Below are 21,212 nucleotides of genomic sequence, written 5' to 3' on the forward strand. Positions count from 1 at the left end.
ATAACTTTAGAGTCGGCCCCCCATATAAGTGGTTCTGCATCCTGGGATTCAAAGAAATGTGGATCATGTAGAACTATAGTAGCTATTTAGTGGAAAAAAAAATCTGGTATAAGTAGACAGCACAGTTCAAACCCTTGTGGTTCCAGGTAAATATACCTCTGTCTGACCGTCCCCACCCTCACCTCCAGAAATCCATACACTGACTCCGTGCTTCCAGGAAGCTTTTTTTTTTTTTTTTAATATTTATTTATTTATTTATTTATTGGCTGTGTTGGGTCTTCGTTTCTGTGCGAGGGCTTTCTCTAGTTGTGGCAAGCGGGGGCCACTCTTCATCGCGGTGTGCAGGCCTCTCACTATCACGGCCTCTCTTGTTGCGGAGCACAGGCTCCAGACGCGCAGGCTCAGTAGCTGTGGCTCACGGGCCTAGTTGCTCCGCGGCATGTGGGATCTTCCCAGACCAGGGCTCGAACCCGTGTCCCCTGCATTGGCAGGCAGATTCTCAACAACTGCGCCACCAGGGAAGCCCTCCAGGAAGCCTTTTGGTCAGTAATTCTGCCCCCTGGGCAGAAGAGGAATACAGTTGATAGAGGACATGCCTATTCCCTTCACTGGATACTTATGTGCTCTTCATTGTAAAATTAACAAATAGACATGGCATGCTTAACCTAAGCCTGTCTGCTTAACTCTGGCTTATGGACAAAAGCAAATTTCTAGAGCCACAAATCTGTGCATGAGACCCCAAAATGCTGTGACAACATCAAGGCACTGGTCATCACAGGTGGGGCCTTATGCTTTCAATAAGTTTATTTGTTTGTTTGTTTTAAGTCAGATATGACTCCAGTTGTCTTTTTTAAAAAATATTTATTTATTTGGTTGCATTGGGTCTTAGTTGCAGCAGGCAGGCTCCTTAGTTGCGGCTCACCAGCTCCTTAGTTGTAGCATGCAAACTCTTAGTTGCAGCATGCATACAGGATCTAGTTCCCAGACCAGGGACTGAACCCGGACCCCCTACATTGGGAGCGTGGAGTCTTAACCACTGTGCCACCAAGGAAGTTCCTTGATAATAAGTTTTAAAGTTAACATTACTGGGGGTAGAGGGCGTAGAACATGTAGAACCTTGTAGATCACTGAAAGGACTTTGGCTTTTACTCTGTAGTGGGAAACTATTGAAGGATTGCCATCAGAGGAGGATCTTTAAGGGGAAAAAATGCAGTAGAATTATCCTTTTCTCACTGGTCCTCCAAAGGGATTTTGTGAGAACTTTGTTAGTTGGTGTCACATTTAGAAGCCCTCTACTTAGTTGTTCTTTCAAGTCAGAAAATGAATCAATCAAGATTTTATATGCAGTATCATCTTTTAGATTTGGTGCTTACGTTATATGGCGTGGCTGTGGCTGGATCTGCTCCACATAAGCAGATAGGGACGATGCATCACCTTACAGGGAATTTCACCACTGTTCTGTTAGGACCAGCAAGGATCTGGTCTTCAGATATCAGCAGGAACACTTAGATTTGCGATTGGATACTTTCTATACTTTGTTCTCCTTGATTTCTGCACTCCAAGGAGGTAGTTAGGCTCTTTAAATGTCCTTGTCTTCTTATGTCTTTTTTACAGGACTTGAAGAAAGAAACTTCTTGAAAATGGCTATTCCTGCCTTTTGTGAAGAGATTATGCTAGGAATCCAGGAGTGGGCATGGAGGACAATGGATCGGGAATAGATCCCGGGAGAGGTGGGCAACAGGCCGCAAACTTGGGAGTGTCCCCAGCAGGGGGCAGGCAAGCTAGACCCAGACAAAGGGATCCTAGCCTCTGCAGGGATTCCTGGTGCCCCACTCCCACTTCACAGGGTGGCCAGACTTAACAGGGACCATGTGGCTTGGAAATGATTATATGAGTGGTGACTGATGGAATGGATATGACCTAGAAATCTGAGGTCCTCTGTTGTTTTCTAGATGCCCTGGAGCCCTCCAGTCTCTTGTGTGGAAGGTAAGAGAGCCCCAATAATGACTGAGATTGAATTTCTCACCAGTGTGGTGGGATGAAGACTCAATAATAATTAGATTGATTTAGAGAAAATAAAGAAAGGCAATACTTTGTTCATAATCCTTTAGCAAGAACACTGCATAGGTGATATTGTGTATTTCTGATTGCATCACATCAGAAGATCCCCTTATTTTAATTCTGTTTACACAAGGGTCTAGCTCTGTCACCTTGAGCAAGTTACTTAAACACTCTATGATTCAAAATTCTCATTAATAAAATGGGGAAAATAATGGTACTACCTTATAAAGTTTTATAAAAATTAAATAAGTTAATATATACAAAGCACTCAAAATAATGTCTGTATGTAGTGTTTGTTGTTATTATTATTCTCTATTTAAGTCATTATAATTCTTATTATAACCAAAACATTAATTTTTGGCTCGACACAAATAGCTGGTGGGAGCTCATCATGGCTATAGAGATGAATGTTGTTGGACCTGGAAATATTTCTCAAGTCAAAACCAAAGCTTTATATCTGTACAACTGTTACTATTCACAAACTTCTTCTGCATGCATGATTTCATTTGGTTCTTTAAACAAACCTTTGCAATGGGCAGATAAGGACTTCTGATTCCCATTTTATTTTTTATTATTTTTTATAAATTTATTTATTTAATTTTGGCTGCGTTGCGTCTTCATTGCCGTGCGCGGGCTTTCTCTAGTTGCTGCGAGAGGGGGCTACTCTTCGTTTCAGTGCCCGGGCTTCTCATTGCAGTGGCTTCTCTTGTTGCGGAGCATGGGCTCTAGGCGTGCAGGCTTCAGTAGTTGTGGCATGTGGGCTCAGTAGTTGCGGCCCGTGGGCTCTAGAGCACAGGCTCAGTAGTCGTGGCACATGGGCTTAGTTGCTCCACGGCATGTGGGATCTTCCCAGACCAGGGCTCAAACCCATGTCCCCTGCATTGGCAGGCAGATTCTTAACCACTGCGCCACCAGGGAAGCCCCGATTCCCATTTTAAAGAAGAGACATCTGAAACTCAGAGAGGTGTCTTTTTAAAAATCTGTCCAGAAGAATTAGTTTGTATTTTAAGAGTATTAGGGCACCTGTGAAAAGGCTTGACAGATGACATTTTACTACTATTTTACATTTACAATATACATATTATATCACTATTGTTGCAATTTATCACATATTATATATTACATATTACTTATTATTGTTGTTGTTGTTATGAAGAAACAACACTGCTTAGGTTGGTAGCTCCAGTCTGGCTTCAGGTCATTTAAAATCCAGTACAGAGGATTTAAAGGCAGCTTAACTCAATCTACAGTAACAAGTCTTATTTGCACCTGCCTTAGAGTGAAAAGGGAATGATATCTTGGTCATGCAAAGACACAATCTCTTTGAAATTCTGCTTAATTACTGTTGGCTTCTTTTGGTTCTCGGACGCACCTTATGGTGCACGGCTCTGAAGAGCAGGCAGTCATTGAGAAGCAAAGTCCTCTTCTAGTCATTCTTATTTGCTGGTGAGCTAACAAAGGAACAATTATATTGTTTCTGGCTATAAAATGAAGAGAAAATTCCCATTTCTCACCAATCTGAACTATATATACACTTGAAATTTGAGGTATTTGGTAATCAAAATTGACAATAACAAGTAAAAAAGCACCAGCAGCCTTGAACTTATGAAGAGGCTATTTTCTAATAGTTCATTTATCAGCCAGCTGTTTGGAACTAGGGCCAGAATTGCCTATTTCACCTACAAGAAATGCATAAGACAGTTAGACCATGCTACTGGGACTAATAACAGATGGAAGACAAATTCCTACTATCCCATCCTCAACCCTGTGTATATTAATATCCATGACCACTGCTTGAGCAGGTATTATATATGTTGTAGAATATATGCTATTGAGCACTTACTATTTATTGCCCTAATAGTCCTAATCAAGCCTCGAGTTGCAAGTCTCTTGGGAATCTCCCAGACGCCCAATACCTTGTGAGTTATTTTAAACCTCTCTGATTTCCCTTGGGGAAAGGCAGGCAGACAAGAATAAACCTTGTGGTATCGAATTGGAGGCACTGATGTATCTCATGATTTTGAATACATATACATATATTAGAAATTGAGATAGATATAAGTGTATATATGTGTATACATACTTACATTTCCCAGCTCTGTCCATTGAGAGGGACTAGAAGCAAGACATACCAGAAGCAATGAGCACACCCAGCACCCAGGTCTTCATTTCTAAATTAACTAAACATCATTCTCCCTGAAAAGGAATCAATGCTCCTTGAGAAATGACTGATTCAGGGCCAGGGCAGAGAAACTACAAATGGTCCTGGAACGTCTTATTGTGCTGAAATGCAAGGAAGTGCTCAAAGAATTATGGGGGCATGTCAGAAGGACATAAAACCAGTATTGAGGGGCTCCCACTGTACAATATGTAATAATTTGTGCTATAAAAATAATTTTGATTTATATAAGCCATTGCATCAGATTATAACCTATTGAATAAAATAGGAATCCTTGAGTCGGTTGTCACAAAAATAAATGAATGGATAAACAAGTGGAGAAAGTAAATTTCTACCTTTTAGTAATATGCCAACAAATAAATGTAGAAGGAATGACAAAATTAGAAAAACACCAATTGCCAACCACTGTAATAGTAATAAATGAATCATCAATAAATCCTAAAGAATCATCAATATATCCTAAAGTTTAGGGTTGAAAGCTGGATGAGAAACAGGATATTTATATAAAGTATCTCTTTACAGAAATAGTCATTGATTACTTATTAATAGTACAAAATACTTACTAATTAACTTTACAGTGGGAAAACATGGGAGACATTAACTTAACCAAGTGATAAGAGTTAACATCACCAGTAGTAGAACAAATAGACATGATGTGCCTTCTGATATGTTACACTGAGAAGAACACAGCATCACTTGTGTGGTTTTTTTTGCCAACAGTGCATAGCTTGAACATAATCACAACGAATCATCGGGCAGACCCAAATTTCAGTGCGATCTACAAAGTAACTGAACTGTTCTTTTAAAATATGTGAAGGTCATGAAAGACATGAAAGACAAACTGTTCCAGGGCTTCCCTGGTGGCACAGTGGTTGAGAATCTGCCTGCCAATGCAGGGGACACGGGTTCGAGCCCTGGTCTGGGAAGATCCCACATGCCGCGGAGCAACTAGGCCCGTGAGCCACAACTATTGAGCCTGTGCGTCTGGAGCCTGTGCTCCGCAACAAGAGAGGCCGCGATAGTGAGAGGCCCACGCACCATGATGAAGAGTGGCCCCCGCTTGCCGCAACTAGAGAAAGCCCTGGCACAGAAACGAAGACCCAACACAGCCAAGGGAAAATAAATAAATAAATAAATAAATTAAAAAAAAAAAAAAAAAGACAAACTGTTCCAGAATGAAAAGACTACAGAAGCATAACAGTAAGTGCAATTTTGACCTTGGACTGGATCTCAGACCTTAAAGGACATTATTGGAACTAACAGTGAAACCTGAATAGGGTCTGTGGATAGATGGACATATAATATCTATGTTAATTTTGTTGGTTGTATGTGGTTATGTAGAAGAGCATTTTTGTTTTTAGGAAATACACCCTGAGGAATTAAGAGGTAATAAAACTTCATGTCTGCAACTTATTCTTAAATCTCTCAGAAAAATACATATGTAACATAAAGATAAAAATAAGGCAAATATGATCAAATGTTAACAATTGGGGGAATCTGGGTAAAGGATATACAGGAATTCTTTGTAGTGTACTTGCAACTTTTCAGTAAGCTGAAATTATTTAAAAACAAAACATTAAGACAATGTTGAAAAAATAAAACAAATCACCATGCCTACAAGAAAATTCTGCTGAGCTTTCAAGGAATAGACCATTTCCAACTTAATAAAAGCCTTCCAAAGAATACAAAAGGGGGACTTTCCTAGTGGTCCGGTGGTTAAGAATCTGCACTTCTACTGCAGGGGGCATGGGTTCCGTACCTGATCAGGGAACTAAGATACCACAAGCCGAGAGGTGTGGCCAGAAACCAAACTAAACCAAACCAAAACAAAAAAACAAAAGGAAGAAACACTCCTTAATTCATTCTGGAAGAAGGGGAAATTACAGACCTATCTCATGCATGAACATAGTTGAGAAACCCTAAACAAAATATCAGTAAACTGAACCCAGCAATGTGCAGAAAAGATAATACACCTATACCAAATTCACTGTATTCCTGGAATACAAGTCTAGTCTAGCATTAAAAGTTTTATAAATGCAATTCATTACATTAAAAGATTAAAGAAGAAAAACCCTATATTCTCAATAGTTGTTGAGAAAGCATTTGTGGAAAAAACCTTGGCAAACCAGGATATAGAGTGAAATTTCTTTAGCCAGATAAAGAGTATCTACAAAAAACCTACAATCAAAATAATTCTTAGTAATAAAACATTAGAAACTTTCTCCTTAAAAACCAGGAACAAGAAAAAGATGCTCACTATTATCACTTCTATTCTACACTGTACTAGAGTTTTAGCCAGTGCATTAAGGAAGGAAGGGAAAGAGGGAAGAAGGAGGGAGGAAGGGAAGGTAGGAAGGAAGGAGGGAAGAAAGGCAGGCAAACATTAGGGTCAGAAATGAAGAAACAAAATTGGTTTTATTCACAGATGATAAATATCTACACAGAAAACCCAAGATTATTCAGACAAATTAATAAATTTAGTAAGATGGCCAGATATAAAGCCAATATACAAAAAGTCCGTTATATTTAGATTCACCAGCAACAAAGATAACTTAATTTCCAAAATACCATTAACAATAGCAAAATAAAGACCCTAGTAATGAGACAGGCTGGGACCTGGGGCCCTTTACTGCCATGCTTGCACCTGGACACACGTCTCCTCCAGCAGCAGAATACAAAGAAACTGTAAGAGACTAAAAATAACTGCAGGCATGCACAGTTGCGGCACATTATGAAAGAGATACTCAAAGGCCAAAACCCAACTGCCACTTCTGAGGTGCAGGGAGCAAAAGCAAGGTACTACCACGTGATCCCTGCACACACCACCACCAAGGGGGGTGGGCAGACCACCTAAGCCACCCCTCCCGCCCAACCCACAGGTCCGCCCCCAACCCTCTTTGCATTTAAAGGACCAGCTCCCCACCCCCGCCTCCCCCTCCAAGGAACAAGCAAGGGCATCTGTTACTTGTTCTCTCTCCCACTCACTCCTGCTCCACGAGTCCCAATAAAGCCTTGCCTGAATTCCTCATCCGGCCTCTTATCAATTTCTATTGATTAAAGAGTCCAAGAACCCAGGTCCTGGACTTGGTAATAAATTTAGTAAAAGTATACAAGACATTAAAGAACACCTAAACGCAGATATAGCCATGTTCCTGGACAGGAAGATATTATCTTTAAAACGCGGCTCAAGAGCATAAACTCTGGATGCAGATTGCCTTTGGCTTTGCCACTTTGCAGCAGGCAAGTTACTTAAGCCCTCCGTATCTCCGTAATAATAGCACTTACGTCATAAAGTTAAGAGGATTACATGCAGTAATGCATATGAGAGGTTTAGAACAGTACCTGTCACGTAGGAAAACTTCCAGAACACATGGTGAACTTGGTGTCGAAGCCAGGCGTTGTGGAGCAACAAAGTAAAAGCGTATTCCCTAACCAATGTGTACCGGCCTCTCAGTTCTTATGTTAGAAATACACTTCTATCTTGTTTAAGTCTCTCTTGTTTGGGGTTTTCCGTCCCTTATCCCTGAGCTTTATCCTAATACACTGGCCAACTCAAGCGCCATGACCAAGCCCTGCTCTCTCCTCCATCTTCCACCAGAGCGGCTCTCCCAGCCTCTCAACAGCTGAGGGAGCCCACGTGACCCAGTTTGACCAATAGGCTGTAAGAGGAGTCCTCAGAGGGCTTCTGGGAAATTCCCCCTCCCCCCAGAGGGGAGAGCACCAGGGCAATAGGGCTTCTGGTGCTGCTGTCACTCACTTCCTGTCCCCTTATAAGCAAACTCTGAAGCAAGGATTTGAGCATCAGTGGTTTATTTGGAAGATGTTCCCAGGAAACATTGGTAGGGAAGTGGGGAAGAGAGACCGGGAAGGTCAAGAAGCCAATAAAAGATGAGTTATCAAGGCAAGTCACCCAGTGTGGCTGAGACATATTCCCCCTGGGGGGGAGCAATGTAGAACATAACTTTAATGTGATTCCCCCTTCCAGGGGCGAAGGAGCAGGATTTACTCACCAACTCTCATCAACTATTGCTTGAGTGCTGCTCAAGGAGGTTTGGGTGGCCAGAGAGAGACCTCAGCAGGGTGAGGGATGCTGGCAGTTGGAAGTGGGGTGGTGGGTTGCTGGCAGTTGGAAGCTGGGCCAGCACCCCTGAAAATGGAACAGGCCATAGGAATATGGGGTGATCGCATCTGCTACACACACCTTGCTTGCCCTGTTGAAATGGTTGTGAGAGCCACTGCAGCCATCTTGCAGCCATGATGGGAAGGTAGATAGAACTCAAGAGATGCGGACCCAGAACTCTGGTATGGAAGAGTTTCTGAACCCAAAGAGCAAAGCCCTACCTCAGGACTATCTGTTGTATAAGGAAAAAAGAAACTTCTCTTTATTAAACCACTGTTTGTTGGATTAAATGCATTCTTTTTTTTTTTTTTTTTTAAAACTTTGGGGTTTAAAAATTTTATTTATTCATTTATTTATTTATGGCTGTGTTGGGTCTTCGTTTTTGTGCGAGGGCTTTCTCTAGTTGCGGCAAGCGGGGGCCACTGTTCATCACGGTGCGCGGGCCTCTCATTATCGCGGCCTCTCTTGTTGCGGAGCACAGGCTCCAGACGCGCAGGCTCAGCAGTTGTGGCTCACGGGCCTAGTTGCTCCGCAGCATGTGGGATCTTCCCAGACCAGGGCTCGAACCCGTGTCCCCTGCATTAGCAGGCAGATTCTCAACCACTGCGCCGCCAGGGAAGCCCTAAATGCATTCTTAATAGTCATACTGATTTTTCTTGATGTGTCACACAGGGACACTTAGGGTAATCTCAGTGGGGTTAGGATTTTGGAAACCAGCCAGGAGACTTAATGATATTTCTGGTTTTTGCTTGAATGGAGAGAAAAAAAAAAAAAAAAAAAGGAAAGCACTGTGGATGAGCAAGAGGTGGGGAGAGGAGAAGGAAGAATATGAGATAATATCTTTAAAATATTATCCTGCCACAGTGGTTCATGATGGCTGGAGCTTAGCGTGTGGAGGCCAGGCCCGCATCTAGGTTAACACCCCAGGCCCAGCTCTCACCTCAGTGTGTAGTCCTATTGTCCCTTGCAGTTCTCTGTCCCACTCTCAGGTAGAGACCTGAGAACTGACAAGACCATCAAGAATTCAAAACAATTCTGAAAAAGTCTGAGAACAACCTAAGTATGTAATTTGTTTCCCTGACCATACGTGTTGGGTTTAAACTGATGTGGAGAAAAATCTGACCGGATATTGGAGTGTGGGAAGAGACTACTTAGAGTCACAAGGAAAGAGTGATACTTTCTGGGGAGAAATTACACAGCCTACTCTTCTTCCTTACGCTATCTTGGCCTCTTGTGTTTCTCTGTCAGGATTAACCTTATGGTTGCCTGCATTCGGTGCCTGAACTTCCTCTTTTAAAAGCTGCTCCTTCAGTGACTGGTAGAAATTAACCTCAGCCTTAACAGGATCCTATTCCCTTGCTTCTTGTGGTTCTGTCCCACAGTACTGTGTCCATATGGCCACCGTGTTCAGCCAAGGCTGGCAGATTTATAACTGCCTTCTACCCTTCTAGATACTATCTTCAGTGTATTGTTCTAGCTTGAACATTTTTTTTCATGTTTTTTTTTCCAAACTTATCACCTTTCCAGAATCTTAAGGGAAGGGGAATGACAACATGTCAGAACTTTAGCTAGATTTACTCATATGTTACTCTCCCTATCACCCTGACAAGGTGTTGTTCTACCCATTGTGAGATCATTGACGGAGACATTTTTCAAGGTGTCCCAGAGGGATTGAAAGAAGGGGTTGCCTTTGAGATGTTATGTGATGGAAAGATTCCCTGGACGGAAGGTACGTGAGTCCTCCAAGAAGGACCACCAAAAGTTTGTTCTGCCTGGTAGAAAAAACTGGAGGCCCTCCTGCAAGGGTGCCCCAGCCTAAAATCTTTACATGAGTTTATATTTGGGTCCTAGACCCTCTTCCAGACTGCAGGCTGGGTAGTTTGTCTTAACTACACACAATGCCTCTTTCTGAACCCTGCCTGGAAGGACTGGGTAGCTGCATTTCATTTTCTGGCAGGTCCAGGGCCCTGGGAGGCCTATGGGCTTGGTGGTACCTTTAGAAGTCTGACCTATGACAAATGACCTCTGGGTTTTACCGAAGATCCTTTCCTCCTGCCAGGCATGAAAGAGGCAGAGCCTGGGCTCTAAAACTGTGGGTGACTTGATGGTAACTAGCATAGGTTGTTATCTGATGACCCAAGGTCTCCTTCGTCCCTTGGCACTGTGTAAGACCCCAAGACATTTGCCCAACCACAGCAGAGGTAGCCCCAAGAATAACTAAGATTGAATTTCTCACAGGTCAAGTGAAATGGGGAACCAGAGCCAGGTGGTTGATATAAAGAAAGTCAAGATGTTTCTTGCACACCTGAATTTATAGAGTGACATTAATATGGGTTACTTATAAACAAAGAAATTAAAGCTCAGAGAGTTTAAATAACACATCCCAGACTACACAGCTAATAAGCAGCAGAGTTAAAAATTGAATGTACTTTTCCTTCCAAAATCCAGGCTTTTCCCATTCTAACTTGCTACCTCTCAGGCATTATGAGAATGGCATTCTTTTCTGAAATTACTGCCAATCAAACCACTTGTAGTTAATCAAGACTGTCAATTTTGCTTTCTGAATGTTTCTCAAAACTTTTCATGTTCTCCACATTCATTGCCAACACCCTAGGCCATCATCTCCTACCTACACATTTGTAATAGCTTCCTAACTAGTCTACTTGTATTCACTCTTCTCCATCCCACTCCCTTCCCCATTTCTACACAATCCAGAGTGATCTTCTTCCAAAAGAAAGCTGATCATATTCCTGTCCTATGTAAAATGCTTCACCGGCTTCATGATGTTTTAGAATTTAGCCCCAAATCTCTAACCTGGCGATTATCTATCCTATAACCACCTTAGCAGCTTCATCTCCTGCTGTCATCCCCCAGCTCTGTGCTTCAGCCACAGGACCTTTGCACGTGCTGTTCCAAATGCCTCAAACACTCTCCTGTGTTCTTTCCCTATCCTTCCAGATCTTGTGTCAAATCCCATTTTCTCAGTGAAACTTCGCTTGATTCCCCCAGGTCAGGTCTTTTGGTTTTTACTTTCATAACATGCAATACTTTTTCTTCACAGCACTTAATACAGATGATACTTAATTATTAACTTTTTGACTATTAGATTAACATCTGTCTCTCTTATTAAACTGTTAGCTCCATGAGGAAAGGGACAATATCTAGTGAACCAACTAGCTTGTGGACTGACACCTAGTGGGTACTCAATAAATACATATTGAATGAATGAATAAACTTTAAGAAGATAAATATAAACCAAAGCAGGGGCAAAGGAAAGGGTGGCAATCATCTATGGTTCTGAGTTTACTTTGATGGCCTTTCTTACACAGAGGGAATTGTGGAGAACAGAGATTTCAATATTTTTTAAAAAATAAGTAGGTATGGAGGTGATGTTTTCTAACTAGGGTATTGATATACAGCTGAAGTATATTAATTTCTGTACAGGAAAAATACTCCAGAACAGCCTGTGACTGGCTTCATCTGGTCCACACTAATTTCCAGGAAAAGGGAATCACAGTGAAACTGAAGAAAGAGAAATATTCTAAATAAGGCACTGGAAAAGGACAGACTGTGATTAGCTTTGTCTCAATGCTGCCTCATGCAATTCAATGCTACTTGTATTGATTACAAAAGGAACTGAACATTTCTATTGTTAATTTCATTTTCTCTCAACTGGAAATTAAAATAGGCTTTCTAGATAGTAACACTTTAAAAAAATTCCAGAACCAAGCTATAATCTTTTTAGGGCTTGACCAAGGCGTAACCTGAGTTAGAAGAGACATTCTCTTCAAATAACTCATATCTTTGGCTTGATGAAAAGATACGGGGCTGTTTGTTTTCTTCTCAGAAAATTTGTGGGTTTTTTTTCAAGGTTCCCTTTGCTTTATGAAATAGATATTACAGGAAAAATTCACAAACGCTTTCTCTATTCTCCACACAATTCTGTTATTTAGTTGGAAATGTATTTCTAAGGAAAGAAAGGTTACCTTTATGTGTTAAAAATGCACCTAGAATTTGTTTTAATCAGATGTGGTAAGACCACAGACGTGGACATGATTGTCTTGAAGGAAGATGTTTATCCTCCCTAAACCCTAGATACAGGAGGCATACCACGCCGTCCACACAGGGCCACATGGGGAAGGACCAGGGACAGTCAGGAGGCACAGGAGTGGGAGAGGGCAGAGCATGGCCCAGAGCCTTATCGAGATTCTTTCTTTTGGAAAGGAATGGCCAGGCAGAGTAGGTACACTGAAGAGATTTAGTACTGGATGGTTTGAATAATTTCAGCAGGCTCTGGGCTATTTGGGTGGTCCCTAATTGCCAGTACCTGGCCCTGGGGCATTGTAGGGCAGGGAGAATACTGGCTTGATGTGTGAGAGTTTGATAAGGAGAGAGGGTTGGGGTGAGAGCGCTGGATTGTCTGGATTGGTTGGTTCCTTTGTATATCAAAAGCGTACTTGCACGGGAGTCATTTGTTTTTTCTAGGAATTAGCTGGCCCTGGGGATGGGGTGGGGAACAGTCTCTCCAGGATCAAGACCCCAAATACCAGAGCATCAAATATAGAGAAAACAAGTCAATACACTTTAGGATAAGCTGACTGAGGCTTTCTCAGCGGGTTTGTTTGGTTTTTTTTTCAGAGTGTTCCTTTTAGCTCGCTTCCTTTTTCCTTTCCTTTCCTTCCCTCATCTCCTCCCTGTTCCATCCTAGTGACTATTTATTGAGGCCCTACTGTCTGTGTGTCAGGCACTGTGTCTGGAGCTACAGATGTCTGCAGGCACAGTTCTTGCCCTCAGGAAGCTCATAGTCTTGTGGGGAGGGTGGACATCAGCCTTGTGGTGGGGTTGGAACTTCAAGTATCTTTTCAGACTTGCTTTCAAAAAGTTTTTCTCCCTCTTTGCTGGCGTTGTCATATCTACCTCTAACATTTTCTGTCCACTTCTGCTTTCTGGGCTACCTGATAGTGAAGAATTGCAGTAAATTAAAGGAAAAGAGGTCTGGCTGAGTTTTAAGGGTCTCCTACCTGTGAGATGTTGGGCCTTAGGAATGGGGCTTGTACCTTCTTTGTAATAATCGTGTAGTTTTGTTGCAAGCAATTGTGCTGGCCAGAATTCTCTAGTGAGTGGAGGTATTATTTTCTATTTCATCTCATCTGGAAAATGTGTAACACTATTCCCCAAGGATGTCAAGCAAATGAGTTATGGCAGAGACAAAGTAACGCATAACAAGGAATACCTGTATTTCCCCCATTTGACATTTATGTACTTTGACCACTCCCATGGCAGGGGCATTGAAGGATAAAATAAGATGGTGCATAAGAATGCCTGGCACATGGGACACCAATGCATGGCAACTGTTTTCAGAGCCAGTGCATTTTCTCGGCAACACCTGATCTCACTGTGGGCCAGAGCTGTGGCTGCTTCAAGAGCCCTGATTTTGTTTGTTTGTGGGTAGGAAATTCCCTTCATCTATGTGTATCTCAAATTTTGATTTCACTCTTGCATGATCACTTAGCTGGATAAAAAGTTCTAGGTTGTCAGTTGTTTTTGCTAAGCATTTCTGATATCTTGCTACCACTGAGAATTCTATGGCCAGTGTAAATAATTTTTATAATCTGCTTTTTCTCTCTGGTAGCTTCATGGATACCTGTTTATCCCTGATGTTCTAGAATAGCACTTTTATTGCTCTAACTGTAGTTTTATTCTTATTTTTCCTTCTTGGATTTTAGAGTGAATTTTCTATCTGAAGAATCATGCCTTTTAACAATTCTGGGTAATTCTCAACTGTCATCACCTTAAACATCACTTCACTACCATTTAATCCAGTGTCTTCTTTTTGAGCACTACTTGTATGTATTTTGGATTCTCTCAATGTTATTATCCACATCTCTTAACTGTCTCTGTGATACATTCTGGGCAAATGCTGCAGTTATGTTTTCCAGTTTAATAATTCTTTCTTCACCTGTGTCCAGCCTAGAGTTTATCTCATGCATTGACTTCTAAATTTCATTGACTACAGTTTTCCTCAGAGTTTTAGTTGGCAATTTTTTATATCCAATTATTCTTGTTTTTCTTCTGCCTATTATGGATTTATAATTTCTTTTTTCTTTAATGGAATTGCTCATTTATTTGTCTCTTTTAACATCCTTAGAACATTCAGTGTTTTTTTTCCATGCAGCTTCATCAAATTCCATGGCACAGAAATAACATAAAAGGACCATGAGACTTTGGACAATGGGCATCTCAGTGAGAACCAATGGAGACTAGAGATCTGAAACTTCCTCAGATATTTAGCTCTGAGTAAAATCTCTGGCTCCTTTTTTAGCGGGGCACGGAGGCAGGAATTGGATTGTGGGGGAAGGCATTAAGAGGCCTTTAGTAATGCCTAAGATTGACTTTCCCACTAATCCAGTGCAGTAGGGTTTAGAGTCTGATTTATTTTCATAAACAAAATAGAGAAATGGGTCATATGCTGAAAAAATGAGATTATGGTTACCACTTTGTACTTACTATATGTGCCTTCTCTAAGAAAACAAAAATGAAAGGGTAATTTACATACCTTTTATAACCTGCCATTTTCCACTGCTTCTTTCCATCCTTACGTATTTTCTCTTGCTTTTGTTAACTTTTTAAAATTGATCCCATGTAGGTTATGACACACACACACACAAAAAAAAAATTGAAATATAGTTGACTTACAATGTTATGTTAGTTTCTGGTTTATAGCAAAGCAATTCAGATATATATATTCTTTTTCAGATTCTTTTCCATTATAGGTTATTACAAGATATTGACTATAGTTCTTTGTGCTATACAGTAGGTCCTTGATGTTTATCTATTTTATATATAGTAGTTTGTATCTGCTAATCCCAAACTCCTAATTTACCCCTCCCTCCCTTTCCCCTTTGGTAACCATAAGTTTGTTTCCTATGTCTGTGAGTCTGTTTCTGTTTTGTAAAAAAGCTTATTTGTACCATTTGTTTAGATTTCACATATACTGATATCATATGGTATTTGTCTTTCTCTGTCTGACTTACTTCACCTAGTATGGTAATCTCTAGGTCCATATGTTCATTTTATTCTTTTATTTTGTTCATTGTTCAGATCAGTTGCTCCTTTATTTCTCCCATTTTCTCTTAATCCACTGTCTTTGTTTTGTTAATGAACTACTTGTGGGCATCCTAATTTTGTCCTGTGGATGGAAGCTGGAGAGTGTGCTCCTTCAGGCCTGTCTGTTGCCATGGAGACAGAGACCAGCTGCTGCTGGGAGGCTTGTAAAGCAGAGCCAGTGCCAGCCAGGGTAGGAAGGGAAACCATAGCTGGCAGGAAACCATTCTGAAGTTGTCAGGTTGTCTGAGTCCCTGAAATGCTCCTCAAAGCTGCCTTGCCTTGAAGAAAGAGCTAAATGTCTTCTCCTGCGCAGTGACATAGCAATAGGTGGACTTGATTGGGGCAGTCTGTCTCATGCACTGGAGAGCAATGTGGGAGAACATCTGGGCAAGGTCAGGGTTGAAGTTCACACGAGAGGAAAGAGACAAAGTTTCTCTCCCAATTTGCCTCCATCACAGCAACCAAGGGGAAATTCCTTGAAGTAGATTTATGGGCAGTGGACAGTAATATGGGATTGTTGGAGCAGGAGAGGAAGAATATGATGACATGCATAACATTCATATTCTAAGGTAAGTCAAGGAAAATTTAAATATAAAAATCTTTGTCTGCCCCTTGGCCTCCTCTCCCTGCTCTACTGTGCATTGTGTATCTGCATTATGCATCTACCAGACCTACCCACCAGCAGAAATGCCTGCTCAACCATAAAGAACAGCATTCTCCTAGCACCAACAGGACAACTCCTTAAAGATAACATTCCTTCTTGATTTCGTAAGGAGTCACACACAGTGACCCACCACTGTGTACCTGCAGATCCGGATGGTGAAAACTATGTCATTTAATATACAGCCCTCTGTCTCAAAAACCTATATAACAGTGCTTTGACCTCTAACGGGCAGAACAGTTCTCTGAGCTTTCTGAGAGGCTGTTCCTGGGTTATAATCCTCCATTTGGCGTGAATAAAATTTTCCATTTCTTTCTTAGATTGACTGATTAATTTTTCATCAACAATAGTCAAGAGTGATTATTTTTATTCACATTAATCTATATGTCTTCATACTATTGAAAAAAGATTATGATGTAAAATGAGAAATCAAAATCCAAATTAATTGTTTAAAATTTTTGCTCCCATCCCATTATTAGTTGTTTGAGGATAAAACCATCTTCTGTACAGTATGTGTATGTACCATGACAGTGTTTCTCAAGAAGGCGGGACAATTCATGTAAATTTAAAGATAGAGTTTTGGATAGTATAGTATCAGTTAATTATAACTTCTGAACACCAAGTTCAAGCAGCTTCCATTTTTATTGTCTGTGGATTTTGCAGTTTTCCCAGGAGATGGACGAAGGACTCAGTGTCTTTTTATTGACTCTTGAGTTAGAGGCAGGGCACAAAGCTGGCTTTCCCTAATAGGTCTAACTAAGGGCACTTTTTTTTTTTTTTAAACAGTGAGTCTGATGGCTTTTGATTCTGAACTCTCTTTTAACAAGGAAGGTAATTAATAGACTTTTACTTTTTTTTTTTTTTAAAGTATTTATTTATTTATTTATGGCTGTGTTGGGTCTTCGTTTCTGTGCGAGAGCTTTCTCTAGTTGTGGCAAGCGGGGGCCACTCTTCATCGCGGTGCGCGGGCCTCTCACCATCGTGGCCTCTCATGTTGCGGAGCACAGGCTCAGTAATTGTGGCTCACGGGCTCAGCTGCTCCGCGGCACGTGGGATCTTCCCAGACCAGGGCTCGAACCCGTGTCCCCTGCATTGGCAGGCAGACTCTCAACCACTGCGCCACCAGGGAAGCCCTAACTAAGGGCACTTTACCTGGAGATGGAAGAGATTCAAGAAGAGGATCACGTTATAATAACAGCATTATAATGCTGTCAGAATCTTGGCTCCCTGTACACAGATGCCGAAATGAGATACGGAGACAGAGTTTTGGAGGAGAAAGAAAGGGTGGCTTTATTCTTTGCCAGGCAAAGAGGGGAACACAGCAGGCTGGCACGTCAAGAACTGTGCTCCCCTCCCTGGGGAATAGGGAGAGGTCTTATAGTCAGGGCTTGTGGTCAGGGGTATGGGATAAGGATCAAGGCAGCAACAGTCCTGCATTCTTCTTTCTTCTGCAGAGTTTCAAAAGGGTGGGGTTGCTGACAAGATTAGGGTGTGTGCAGGGTCTCAGTTGGTCTCCTAATCTATTTTTAATAATTAATTAATTAATTAATTAATTATTTTTGGCTGTATTGGGTCTTCATTGCTGTGCGGGGGCTTTCTCTAGTTGCAGCGAGCGGTGGCTACTCTTCCATGCAGTGTGTGGACTTCTCATTGTGGCGGCTTCTCTTGTTGTGGAGCACGGGCTCTAGGGGCACGGGCTTCAGTAGTTGTGGCACACAGGCTTAGTTGCTGCATGGCATGTGGGATCTTCCCAGACCAGGGCACTAGGGCTCTAACCCATGTCTCCTGCATTGGCAGGTGGATTCTTAAGCACTGTGCCACCAGGGAAGTCCCAGTCTCCTAATCTTGATGAGCTTCTCTGGTCCCTTTAATCTTGTCTCAGGTGGTTTCCTGGCTGCTCCTCCCTTGATTTGCAACTGTTGAATCTGCCCTTTGGACCTCAGGGAAGATCATGGAGGCTGGAGTCCTGCCTACAAGAAATGGGGGACAAAAAGGCCTCCGTGCCTGGGAGCCCCATAGGGCCCCGCTTGGTTTCAATAATAATGAATAAAATTTATTGAGCACTTACAATGTATCTAGCACAGTTCAGGAGCTTTACCGGATTATTTCACTCAACCCTCACAACAACCTTATGAGGGTGGTTCTATTATCATCATTATTATCATCTCCCCTTTATTATCATCTATTATTATTATTATTATCTCCCCTTTTCAGATGGTAAAATGAGGCCCACAAAGTTATTTTCCCAGGATCACATAGTGAGAGGTAGTAAAGCTGGGGTTTGAATCAGTTAACCTGACCCTAGGAGCTACTGCAGAGGCAGGATTAGGGCAGGTAAGGGAATTTCTTCTTAAAAGCAATTTTATGGTGATTTTATTAGCATGCTAGGATTTCTTAAGCACAAGAGAGTCCCAGTTTTTTACCTGCCCACTGATAGTATAACAAAAAGTCACAACTTAAAAAAATTGGTGGTCACTTAGCTCAGTCCCCTGGATTCAGGTTGCACAGTACAATTCTTAAACTAGAAACACCACCTAGCAGCTACCCTGATGGAGTGGATTAAAATCCATTGCGTCATTCTATTCTGAATTCTTTTCAGATTCTTCCTTTCTTTTAGGGCCATAATTCTAACAGATATTTAAATGACCTCCTATAGACCCTCTAAAGGTTTTTTTTTTGCTGCTCTGCCCACATTTGTAAGGGTGCGCTCCTGATGATAATAATCCAGAAAGATTTTAATTTTGCAGAAGCTCTTAGGATCTTAGACACATATTGCATTTTGTTTTCCAGTCAATGCTTTTCTTTGTGGACCATAGGGAAGAGAATTTGAAAAATACACTTTAATTCGATTTTCAGAAGTGATCATGTTTACATTCACTTGTGTGTTATAACTGGGGTGTAATTTTAGGAAATTAAATACAGGTGATTCAAGATTCAGTGATGCAATGTCAGGACCCAAGATGCTAAGACACAACATTGTAGATTTAGAAGTTTTGTTATGTTAAGCCAATTTGGGTATGGAGGATAGACGTGTACATTTTCAGGTGGGCCTGTAATGGCCCTGAATGATCATCAGAGCTGGCTGTGTCTAATGGGAAAATTCATGCTTAAATAATGAAATGTTAGGCTCCTGTTAAAAAAAGAGACAATAGGCCCCAAATGGAGTCACTTATGCTAAGCACTTATGCTGAGACATCACCAAATGGGAACTTAGTACCTAACTTTTTTTTGGCTGTGTTGGGTCTTCGTTTCTGTGCGAGGGCCTTCTCCAGTTGCGGCAAGTGGGGGCCACTCTTCATCGCGGCGCGCGGGCCTCTCACTATCGTGGCCTCTCTTGTTGCGGAGCAGAGGCTCCAGACGCTCAGTAGTTGTGGCTCACGGGCCCAGTTGCTCCGCGGCATGTGGGATCCTCCTAGACCAGGGCTCGACCCCGTGTGCCCTGCATTGGCAGGCAGATTCTCAACCACTGCGCCACCAGGGAAGCCCCTTAATACCTAACTTAATAGTGGTTTCAGCCTCTCCCAGTAAAGGAATGCAGTCAATCTGCAATTACCTGGTCAGCACTGGCGAGGTAAATCTCCTTGATAGACCCCTGTCTTTTCCTAGAGGAAAGACATGACCTTGCCATGACCAATCTGCTTTTTGCTGTGATAGCTTCCTTGTCTTGCCTCCTTATGTCTGTAAAAGTCTTTCATTTTGTACAGCTCCTTAGAGCTCCCTCCTATCTGCTGGATTGGATGCTGCCCAATCATGAATCACTGAATAAAGCCAATAAAATCTTTCAAATGTACTCAGTGGAATTTCTTTTTTAAACACTACGTTTATTATTCTGCCATGTAGTCACCCATTAGCGGTTTAAGTGATTATTGCGGTTTTCCATGCAAACACGTGGGTCAGATGCAGCCCAAGGTGCCACCTGGAAAATGGTTTACTGATTCAGGCTCCTTGGCAGACCTCATTTCTTTCCCCCCAAAGTTTCCTTGTGAAAAATTTCAAACATACATAAAAGTTGAGTTTTTCGGTAAACACCCATATGCCCACCACCTAGGTTCTATTATTGACAGTCTACCGTTATCTACCATCCCTCTTCCCCATTCATCAATCCTCCCCTTAACTAAGGGGGCGGGGAGTGGTTAGCAAGCTCAAGGTGGCTTTCCAGTGGCGATTCCAAGGGCGCGACTCGCACCCCTTCAGTCTCAGCTTGGGGCCAAACACGGATGCCTCCTCCGCAGCCCCATTTCGCGGACGCGGGAGCGGGAAGCGGGCTCCGAGCGCGCTGCGCCCCCCGGCGGCCGCTCGGCTCTCCCTAGCCCCCGGGGCCGAGGAGCCGCCTCCAGGTCCGCGGCAGGGGGCGGGGCGGGCCGGCGCCGGGCAGCACCTGGGCTGGGCGGTGCGGTGGCCAAGGAAGCGGGAGGCGGGCGCGGGGCCGCTACGTGAGCTGGGAGCGCGGGGCTGCGCTCGTGTGCGCTCGCCGCCGCCTCCGACGCGCCTTTGAGTCAGCAAACTCCGCCGCCCGCCTGCCCGCCTGCCCGCCGGCCCGCCGGTCCTGCTGTGCCAGGCTCTGCCCGGAGGTGCAGCCCGTAAGTGACAGGAGACCTGCTGGGGAGGCCTCCCCCGCGCCGCCGGGGGGAGGACCGCGGCTGGGAGCGAGCCGGCCGCCCTTTCCTTTCCTTTCCCGAGGCGTGGGGCCCTTCCTGCTGCGCCCAGGTGCCACTCCCTGCGGGCTGGGAAGAGGTTTGGGTCTCCTGGGATTGGAGCCGGGCGCTGCCTCCTTTCCTGCCGGGGAGGAGAAATTGGTCGGCCTGTTTGCCAGGGGAGGGCAAGGATCGGATCGATCCGGCTAAAAAGACACCCCGGGGAGAGGGTGGGGCAGAGGTGGAATCCTGGATGCCTGGAAAAGTGCTGAGGCACCTTACACCAGGCCGGGTTGTGGGTGGGTATTTTTTAATTCACGGAAGGGTAAATTGGGAGGGGTAGGCAGGGGGTTTTCGTGGGATTGTGGGATTGCGGGGAAAGGCCAGAGAGAAAATCCACGTTGACTGATTACTAGGTCTGGTGCCACGGGAAGGCAACAGCCTGTTTTT

The 21,212-nt window shown here is 42.9% G+C and overlaps 1 protein-coding gene across 2 annotated transcripts in view; it reads left to right on the forward strand.

Annotated features, from left to right (window-relative positions):
- The first annotated feature begins 20,519 nt into the window (after positions 1-20,519).
- Positions 20,520-21,212, forward strand: part of SNX10 (sorting nexin 10) — a 73,946-nt gene continuing 73,253 nt past the window's right edge. The window contains exon 1 of one of the 2 annotated variants that reach the window (XM_068549178.1): positions 20,520-20,708. The gene's annotated coding sequence lies outside the window, so the exon portion shown is untranslated. Of the gene's footprint in view, positions 20,709-20,761; positions 20,836-21,212 lie in introns of those variants that run through there. The other variant, XM_068549179.1, reaches the window with a different exon arrangement.

Source organism: Eschrichtius robustus, chromosome 8, assembly GCF_028021215.1.
Source record: "Eschrichtius robustus isolate mEscRob2 chromosome 8, mEscRob2.pri, whole genome shotgun sequence".
Classification (NCBI taxonomy): Eukaryota; Metazoa; Chordata; class Mammalia; order Artiodactyla; family Eschrichtiidae; genus Eschrichtius; species Eschrichtius robustus.